Source organism: Lasioglossum baleicum, chromosome 14 (genome assembly GCF_051020765.1).
Source record: "Lasioglossum baleicum chromosome 14, iyLasBale1, whole genome shotgun sequence".
In the NCBI taxonomy this organism is placed as follows: Eukaryota; Metazoa; Arthropoda; class Insecta; order Hymenoptera; family Halictidae; genus Lasioglossum; species Lasioglossum baleicum.
In genome coordinates this window covers 12,456,600-12,467,508 of record NC_134942.1, presented here as the reverse complement: position 1 = coordinate 12,467,508, position 10,909 = coordinate 12,456,600, and the positions used below count along the sequence as shown (strand labels likewise).

Here is a 10,909-nt window from a genome sequence, read left to right as displayed (position 1 = left end):
TTCGAAAAATTTTCGACCGCCTGGCTTGACGTTGAGTTGCACTACTGAATTTTCGAAATTTTTCGAGCGTCTGACTTGCCGTTGACTTGTACTACTGAATTTCGTGCCACCTCCTTCGATATCATGTTCTCCTAATACAAATCTCAATTTTCGAGATTTTCGAAAAATTTTCGGCCGTCTGGCTTGACGTTGAGTTGCACTACTGAATTTTCGAAATTTTTCGAGCGTCTGACTTGTCGTTGACTTGTACTACTGAATTTCGTGCCACCTCCTTCGATATCATGTTCTCCTAATACAAATCTCAATTTTCGAGATTTTCGAAAAATTTTCGGCCGTCTGGCTTGTCGTTGAGTTGCACTACTGAATTTTCGAAATTTTTCGAGCGTCTGACTTGCCGTTGACTTGTACTACTGAATTTCGTGCCACCTCCTTCGATATCATGTTCTCCTAATACTTTTTCGAAAATTTTTCGGAAAACTTCGAAAATTGAGTTTTGTATCAGGAGAACATGATATCGAAGGAGGTATCCGAAATTCAGTAGTACAAGTCAACGGCAAGCCAGACGCCCGAAATATTTCGAAAATTTTTGGAAAAGGAAAAGATTTGGGATTCAATAAATATATTCACATATACGTTTGTTCAATACACTGTTTCCATTTATTCATTCAATATTCATACATAAATGATTGTTTTGTATACATGTACATCCCTTACATTTTAAACATTTCTAATAAGAATGTCGAGTTGCTCCGTGAAACTTGGCACACCGTCAGACTTCTTCTGCTACACTGCAATACCTCGGTTGTGGATAAATCCGCTCTGGTACCGTTTGCCGCAAATGCTGCAGATTCGTATACACTCCGGGGAACTGGAGAGAGTACAAACGAAATATATTAAATGGTGTCTGAAACTAGATAGGACAACGCCAGACTACATGTTACTGGGGGAAACCATGAGAAGAGAAAAGGACGAATTAGAGCAGGAGAGAAAGCGTTAAGATTCGAGGAAAGAGTGGAGAGAACAGGAGGAAGGGTTTTCGGTAAAGGAATGCCTGAGGGAAAGATTAAAGGTGAAGGGATACAGTCAAACAGAAATAGAAAATGAAAGAAGGGAAGGAAATGAAGCTATATAGAAATTATCGAGATTCTGAAGGAGAGGGATAGACAAATTCAGGGATAGTGGCAATATGGTAAAATAATGGAATCTAATTCTGTGATAGATATAAATATATGTACGAAATAAGGGTACCAAGGTACCTTAGAGGAGAAAGGAGAAGGAGAAAGTTAGAGCCTGATGAATATGGAAGAAGGGAATAAATATTGGAGAATGGAGGAAGAGAGAATATGTGAAGGTGTAGTGAGAATAAATATAAATAAGTATAGAAAAGATAGTACAAGATAAAAGAGTAGGAGAAATAGTAGACTGGCTCAGGAGTATCGAGAGAAAAAGGAAAGAAATAATCAAAATTAGAGAGAGAGAGGCAATATTAAATGTAAGACATTAGGATAGATTAACATCGATTATAGACAATAAGGGTATGGCATGGGATATGGAGGGATGAGTGATTATAGAGAAAAAAACTGTAAACCAAGTCCAATTTCTTGGACGCAAGGCCGAAATAAAATAAATACTACTACTTAAGCACTCGTAGTAAAAATGCAGCATACGGAATACTCAATTCTTGCTAATACGCATAAATCCACGAACCATGGGTAACATAGGGCGCGACACCGAAATGGTACGGGGGCATTAGGCCCCCCGAAGGCTACACAGAAAAGCCCATACAACATGCAATGACTGTACTGATCTGAAGTCTGTGATTTGTGAATTCTGGCAGAAAATATTTGATCAAAAACGTGAATGATGATTATTGAACGAATTATCTCGGCGTATATTAAACATCAACAAATATGCTATAAGAGATAATGATATCTTAGAAAAATATCAATAAAACGATGAAGTGTTTTCATTTTTATCAAATATTAATAATAATAATCTTCCTTTATAAGACACTTTTTATTCATTTATTTCAATAAAACACTTTCTAACATTCCTAACGGTGAAGATGACAATATCCATAAAAATGTTCCGTATGCTTGAGGACAGTTGAACACTCTACTCAAATCAGTGTCTAATTTGCTAATTCTGTTCATTCCGAAAAGAAACAAATATATATATTAATTTTATATTAATATTTGCTTTATAAATGTTTAACATTGCATTTACTTCTATTGTTAGTGAAAATATGTTTCGCATAAAATACATAAATAATTACAATAACGGACACTTGATTTGCTTGATCGAATTCTTTTTCCAGGGGTGATACGGAAGTGTCCCCTCCAGTCTATCACAATCAAGTATTAGCATACTAAAAGGCTACCTTCTATTCCGCGACATGAATGAATGAATTTGAATGAATGAATTCCATCTATTTTATAGAAATAGCCCACCGTGCAGATCCCGAGAAATAACGCAGCTGCGAAACGGACAAAAGCGTCACGAACGGCTAACAGTAAAAGCAAAACCTTCTTTCCGACATCGTAAAAAGCAATCGATTACGTGATTCGGCCATTCGCGATGGGAACAATTACGAATCCCGGCGTCTCGGGCCGATCCGGTAGCAGAGATTTGCAATTCACGAGATATCGATAAAGATTCAATTCCCCGGGATCGCTTTCGGAACACCGTCGATTCCCGTTTGCGCAGATGTACGTTGTATTACTGGCCGAGAGCTGTGTGTGCAAGGGGATACCTTCTCCTCCGGGAGGCCGTAATTGCCGGGACCGATGGTTCCCCAGCGTTTATTACGCTGCCTGCTAACAGAATAAAGAGGCTTCATTACAACTATTACGTAAAGCTATCTATCATAAGCGTTCAGGATACGGCCGATAAGAGGTGCTAACGCCTGGCTGAAAGTCCGCCTCGCGAAGTCCGAAGCGTATCAGCCTGAAAAGACTTCTACCCGGATGCCGGGGCATTACCGGCCCCTGCTGTCATTTGCATAATTCGTTTCTCTGTGAAAGTTATCATTACCCGGGGCCCACGGAGTTAGTGGGTGTTTTCAGGGATTTCAGCTTCGAGTGTTGTGGAACTCGGACCCGGGCTGCGCTTGGCAACCCGTGTATCGACGACCGCGGAAGGAAGATGAATGGTTTCTCACGGGATCGTTGCGTGATTGGTCCGAGGATTGCGTGTCTTAGGGGGCTGAGGCTCCTCACCCCCACGAATTATCAGTGAACGCGGATGTTCTAATAAAAATCAAACACTTTTCTCCGGTATCTATTCATACATACCCGACTGGAAATAATAGATGAAGGGGAACACCGACCATTATCTGCAACGCGATTAGATACTGTATGATTAATCGCGGGGGGCTTATTAGATGAAGCTGTTGCGCCACGGGGAGATGCTGATTTAACGATGACCGGTCGATCATTTTTATTACTTGACTTTATGCACGCTTCGAGTATTTATCTCTTCGTTATATTGATTACTGAAACAATCCGGAGCTACAATGGAACTACATTTATTCGAACCGTTCCACGTATACAAGAATATACGAGAATATACCACAGAATGTACCAGAATGTACCAGAATGTATCAGAATGTACCAGGATGTACCAGAATGTATCAGAATGTACCAGGATGTACCAGAATGTACCAGGATGTACCAGAATGTACCAGAATGTACCACAATGTACCAGAATGTACCAGAATGAACCAGAATGTATGAGAATATATCACAATATACGAGAACGTACCAGAATGTATTAGAATATATCACAATATACGAGAATGTACCAGAATGTACCAGAATGTACCAGAATGTACCAGAATGTACCAGAATGTACCAGAATATACCGGAATATACCAGAACATCCTACAATATATCAGAATGTACCAGAATATACTGGAATATATCACGATATACGAGAATATACCACAATATACCAGAATGTACCAGAATATTCTACAATATATCAGAATGTACCAGAATATACTGGAATATATCGCAATATACGAGAATATACCACAATATACCAGAATATCGTAGAATATACCAGAATACACTAGAATATATCACAATGTACGAGAATATACCAGTTTCGTAGTACATATTGGGTATGGGAATAAGCTTTTCCGCCCTTTTGGAGATATCTCGTTGTACTTGAGTACCGATCGCGTATTTGATGGAACGTAGTACATGTTTTTGAAATGAAAAACGGCACGAACTTATAGGATGACCTAATACCACGCGCTATCATTTTGTGCAGGAGTGTATAGTTGGTCGATCAACGCCAATTGCACGGTGCAGCGCGGTGTTCTGGCCACAGGATACGCCGGGCACGCGGAACGCATTGCGAAGGTGTCGATGGCGAACCGATCGCCGATCGCCGGTCGTTGCTGTGACAAATGCAGGCGTCCACCGCTTTCCCGCCAGCTTTATTGTCGAGCCGTTGCAGATATCCATCAACCGGCAGATCGACGAGTTGATCCGATCGATGTCAAAGTTCACCCGTTGTCCAGACAAAGACATAATTGCGGCTATTCGTACACGTCCGACCGGGAGTAAGACCTTCTCATCCGTTAGGACCGATGCGGATGGAGCGTCGTTTATTTGTCCAGGAAGAGAACACGATGGAAGATCTATTAGGCTCGGGCACGTGAGATATCCGAATTTTCATCGGAGATCCCCGATGGATATAATATGTATTAGGTGCACAAATTAGTTCGGTGCCTTCCGAGTATACTTTTAATCTTTATTTATAAAAAGAGTTACGTTACGTTTCGAAGCTCCCAGGCTTCTTCAAACGAACGGAAATTGCTCGTTGAGTTACAGCAAGTTCCTCAGCAAGCAAATAAGTTCCTCAGCAAGCAAGCAAGTTCCTCAGCAAGCAAGTAAGTTCCTCAGCAAGCAAGTAAGTTCCTCAGCAAGCAAGTAAGTTCTTCAGCAAGCAAGCAAGTAAGTTCATCAGCAAGCAAGCAAGTTCCTCAGCAACTTCCTCAGCAAGTTTTTGTTATGCTTGACAAGGATTTTCATTCAATAATTGCTCTAATTCCGCGTCCAGCACTTTTTTCGGCATTCCACTGCGTTCTCCATCACTGAGATCAAAATTTCCACTACAAAACCTTTGGAACCACTTCTTAATTCATATCTGAAAATCGATCGAAGTTATTTCAGGAACTCAAGGCGAATACTCTACAATCGCTCTTCATTAAGAATCCACTTACGTTCCAGAAAAGATAAAGCGCGGCTCCGCCATTTGCGTTTACATTGTTACAATACCATCTGGCGAAACGCACTGCTACTTTGTGAAGATTGCGGAACTTTATGCAAATTTACATTCTTGTAACGGAGCACAAAGCGATAAATGTAAGACGCAAGTTTATAAAGTGAAATTTATATGCTTCATTAAATATCGACAATTTTTTTTACATTTAGCGTTTATATATTTTTTGGAGACGTTTTATACACAGTAACACATGTTAATATTCCACAATTTTTTTTCAAATAATAATTTCTGAGAAAGTTGTTACGCTATACATATATTCATCCACATCATTTTCTGCTTTATAAACGAAATTGTTGTCAACAATTTTGGACAACTCGTTGAGGAATTCTTAATCGTTGATTCTTGATTTTGGCAGAACTATATTAGTTAATATCCAGTAACCTTTTAAAACAGAATAACTTTTTAAAGATCGTTCCAAACGATTCAAGCAAGAATGTCATTACATTATCTCAACCTATTAAAACTATTATTAGAAGAAATATATTTTAATTTGATTCTAGTGAAAAGTTACAATTTTCATAATTTTTAAGCATTTATAGCTCATAGCAACAGTAACCGCTTCTATGAAGTTTCTTAATTATTATACAGTCGAAGAGGACCACAAGATTCGCATAATATTAAAATTAAACGAACAATTATATTATTAAACTCTCGAGTCTTAATTAATGAGATATTTGTGTAACGTTTCTTTCACTTAATTTTTGTAAATCTATATTTATGTTCGACGTTGCACATCTTAGCTGATTTTCTAAATTGGTATCAGTTAACGAAGCACGTGATAAACTCATTGTAAATTTCATCTTAAAAAAAAATGTTTCACAGACATATATGGATCCAAAAGCACTTACAACTCGTTGTGCAAAATACCTTAAGTTGGAATATCTCTCGGATGTAATATAAGTATTGTAAAAATTTATTTTTGATGTGCAAAAATTTGTTTTATTTCATTGTTGCAGTGTAGCTCAATTATATCAAAGATATCCAATATATGTAGAACTGGAGTTCGTATATACGCTCCGAAAATTTCATTGAAATTGGATAATTGGTTTACAAGTTATAAACGATCGAAAGTGGTAAAAATTGCAGTTTTTCAAGATTTTTGCCCTGTTTACCACTTTTGATCGTTTATGACTCGTAAACCAATTTACCAGTTTCAATGAAATTTTCGGAGCGTATATAATTTATATGTACAAGTTGACCAAACACATCTTTTAAATCTTCGTTATTGGCCCAGCTAGAAAAGTCGGAAAAATCAATTGTTTCTATTGTTTTTCACAATTCCGACCAAATGAATATTTTAACATCTTTCTTAGACGTCATTTACTAAACTAGTTCTTTCTAGCCTTACAGAGAAATTGAGGTAGTTTGTTCCATTCATAAAAAAGTTATTCTGATTTAAAATGTGCGTGATCAATTTTGCTTCTAACTGTATAATGAAAAAACAAAAGTTTCAATAAAAATATAACATCGTCCGGCGGGCCGCGTGTTGGCCAGGCCTGGAATAGAACATGCCCTCTCGTTCTAATCCAGAAGCAGCGTTAATTTCGTGTAATTCGCCAAAGATTTCCTGGTCGATAAAACTTGCGCACGTGTACGATCATCGTGTCGATCCTGCTACGGCTAATACTAGCGGTGGCATTGTTCGATCTTATTTTTTCGTTTTTCGCCGAACGGAGGTAATTCGAGGCATGCCGGCTTTATGAGTGTATCGCGGGACAGCGCAGGAATGCCTCTAAATACCGGTTATATGCTGGCGAATGGTTATGCAGGAACTATTATTTCTCTGTGGTGGATGCTGGATTTGCTTACTTGCTCCGCGCCGCGCCGCGCCGGTTAGCCGTACATTTGTATCTGTTGCAACGCGGCCTCCGCCGAGGTGTTAGAATACACATTTTTCCAAATCGAACGGTTTCCAGCATCGGCAGGATCGCACGCGAACAGCGTATTACACGCGTTCTCGCAAATCGTTCGATTTAATACGCGCGATCAGCACAGATCGCGTGGCTCGGCCCTTTAGTCCTGTAATTGCTTTTGGAAGGCACTACCGCCGTACTCGAGCATCGTTGGATCATCTCCCGATACCGTTCCTCCTTCATTTGCGTGATTAGACGGTGTTATGCTAACGGAGCGCTCACGTTCGCTGCCACTGAGTTTTCACAAAAATGTGTTTCCACACTAAATGGTGATTTTTATTTTTTTTTTACCGCGGCACACCCCACCAGAAATCTGAAAAAATTTGTGAACAATGCTCGTAACTAGGCTGCGGACTTCAAGCATTTGTAACAAGAATGGGTAAGTCTAATTTAAAAAAGTTTACAGGTTAAGAGAATTTAGGAACACCAATATATTATTTTCAACCCACTAAAATTATTAAAGAAAGAACTTTTTCCTTGGCTCCTGTTTCTTAAAATTGATGCAGATCATTTTTATTTTGCGCAAAGATCCGCAGTCTACTTATCACTATACACTGATACTGTTTAAAAAATAGATAATGTCGCTCTTAAACTTCAATGAATAGTTTTCTAATTTTTTCGAGGTTTTTCATTTTTTACAATTAGGATTTTTAACGTAAAAATCTGAATTAATTGCTGTATATGCATGCTGTCCTTTTCTACGTTCGGCTTCGATTGTACTCTCGGCGCGGTAGACGCAGTCATAAAAAAATAGTGTCCCTACGCGTTATTTCTCGGTGCAGAACACAGCCGTTTGCAAAATATCGCGACTTCACTGTATCCATCTGTCGCTCGGCGTGACACGAGCGAACGAGTGAAACAAGATTCCCGACGGAACACCCCTCATTCCGCTTCTTCATTCCGTACTGTCTCCATTCACCCTGAACGATCCAAGTGACCCACTTCAGGTTCACCGGAGAAGCCTCGAGGCTAGTTACCTGATCGTAAAGCGTCGTTAGACAAGAGAACGGGCCTCGTCCCCGGGCATCCGTCGAACCATACGGAAACGAAAGAGTTAACTGTACGTACCCACGGAAATTCTCCTGATGGTCGCCGGCATGCGTTTCCAACGAAAAATATGCGCGAGCGCGGAACGAGCTGTATGGCGGAACGACGACGCCGGAGTCACCGCTAATGAAACATTTACCGCGCTATGTTTCGAAGAAAAGGTAATTAAGATTCTTGGTGCGCGCTGCCAATCAATGGGTCCGAGGAAAAAATGGTTTCCCACTGGAATTGCGAATAACTGAAGGTTAGACACGGGCGTTGGAAGCCGGGGTCACTTCACTCTCCTGGTGTTTTTAGTTACTTCCTTTTTTTTAATATATTAATGAGAGAACTTACCGGAGGAATCGCGTTGATTAATCCTTGCGCCGTGCCGCTACTTTAACAGGATTACATAACCGCTACCGAATTTTTCTGTCTACATGGGCGTGGTTATCATTTGATCTTGAATCAAGAAGGATGTTGCCTGGAATGAAAGGCCAGGCTTTTATTTCTGTTAAACAATAAGATACCTGTGTGTTTAATTGATAAGGTTTGCAAGTAGAAATGTATTTCTTTGAAGGGGGAGATTCTTGAAGTCATTTGAAGTAACTTTTCCCTTTGCGAAATTCTTCTCCGGGGCTTCGTTAAGGAGTTATTAACGAAAAATTCGCACCAATCAGAGCGCGACTATCTTAACCATAAGCGCGACGTTGGCATTGGTCGAGTCGGAATTCGTCTGCTATTGCCGCGCTCTGGTTGGTCCGCATTTTTCGTTAATAACTCCTTAAGAAAGGCCCGAAGAACATTTTCGCAAAGGAAAAAGTTACTTTAAATGATCTCAGGAACTTCTCTTTCAAGGAAATACAACATATATTATACAATTTGAATGATTTAGCTGTGACTCATTGCAAACGCATGTAATAGTGATTAAATATAAGCCACTTATACTGGTACACTTGTAATACTAAACGTTCTTTTCTAAATTCTTTCCACTAAAAATTTTTGTTTCAAAATTCTATCTTTCTAGCAGAGAGCATGCACTCGTGATTTTAAGGTTAGAAGTCCACTGACAAATGGTGGGGATATTTGAAGGAGCGATTGTACGTTAATATATAACCCCGAACAATACGAAATAAAAATATTTCCATTTAATGTATTGGGTTGTAATTCTTGTTGTTGTAATTCTTTTATTGTATCATTATAACCTCATTCAGTGACCATTCCATTTGAACTATATATCATTGGAAAACTCTGAATGTTGCGATTAATTTGATATAAAACGACTTAGTTTGAGAAAATGTGGAGATCGCAAACTTAGTTGCCCCAACCTAATGCTTTAAAATTCTTAAAAAATAAGAAAGTTATTGATCTTTTAAATGGAAGAGTAATTGGCCACCCTGTATATGTCCCTGTCCTATCCAAAGAATTTTTTGATCGAGTCCTACGGGGATCCACCATGATATCTCAGAACACTGTTATTGTTCTAGACTGTATGGAGCACACGAAACAGAGCAGCCGAGTATCAATCTAGCCAGAGATTACGATGACGCTTTCCTCACACTAACTTCCTGTGTGATCACGAAGAAGGCAACACAGAGCTGCTTTGCTCCGCATAGCCATTCATACACACTAAACTTTCAATTTCTCTTTCAGCCATGTTCACGCCATCTTGGGCCCCGAGAACTGCGGTAAATTGTGCAATGACGCGATGATGCATCGAGCGTGTATCTGACCATGCATGTCCATACGCACGGTCTCCGATCATTGATCGTTTCGTATGCTGATCGAAGACTGCATAGCTTTCGCAAGCTGGGTCATTATGCTCGGGGTCGAGGAGGGAATTCACTTCGGAGGACTTGCACAATTCAACGGAAAAGAATTTTTGTTTCTCGGTCTCCTTGGATAACGATAATAAGATTAATTGTGTATATCGAATTAGGTTGTTGACAAACTTATAGCCATTTAATGGTGCACTCAATGATACGCTCTTATGACAGCATCATTTTTTCATGATTCAGTTTGGTGGAAATTTATTCAAGATCGAAAGGTCAAATCAAGTTTTTGTTATCACGTCTTATTCTGCTCATCACAAGGACGAAAAGTGAAAAAGAAGCCATATATGGGTTAAAATTCAAACGATCTCATAAAAAATTATGATCAAGTTTCTTCATTATCAATCTGATTTTATTTCTATTGTATTTCAACGAGACTTCATCAATATGTATATACATAGAAACTTTCATCTGACTGTGAAATGAAATAAAATATATAAATCAGATACTAATAAAATATTAAACAAAATACTGAAAGCATCGGAAGATTTCCGGAATTCGATAACATTATTTGTGACTTATTAAAATGATCATGAAAAGAAATAAATGTCTGTGCAGTTTCTGTTTCTCTTTCATAAAAATTAGCTTCTCGGAACGTGTAATATTCAAATGTGGAAGGAGATATTATTTCACGAATTTTCCCGGTAACCTTGATGAAATAATTCCATGGTAGGATACATTGGTAACGGTATGAATCGCAGCTGCAGCTGGAGTACGAGCGTACTCAGCCTTGGATTAACTTACGCACTGACCACGGCCACGCTTATTCCTGCGTTGCGAGGTGCAACGATAAGACCCGAGCGGAATTCCCACAAAAGTTACACGACATACGAGTCACAGATT

At 39.1% G+C, this 10,909-nt stretch overlaps 1 long non-coding RNA gene across 1 annotated transcript; it reads right to left on the bottom strand.

The window, feature by feature from the left end:
- Positions 1–583: 583 nt before the first annotated feature.
- On the bottom strand, positions 584–10,828 carry LOC143215713 (uncharacterized). Its single transcript, XR_013010420.1, has 3 exons — positions 8,592–10,828; positions 8,277–8,477; positions 584–8,185 (listed from the first exon to the last, which is right to left on the bottom strand). It is a non-coding gene; the product is annotated as an uncharacterized LOC143215713 (long non-coding RNA).
- Between the last annotated feature and the right edge of the window lie 81 nt (positions 10,829–10,909).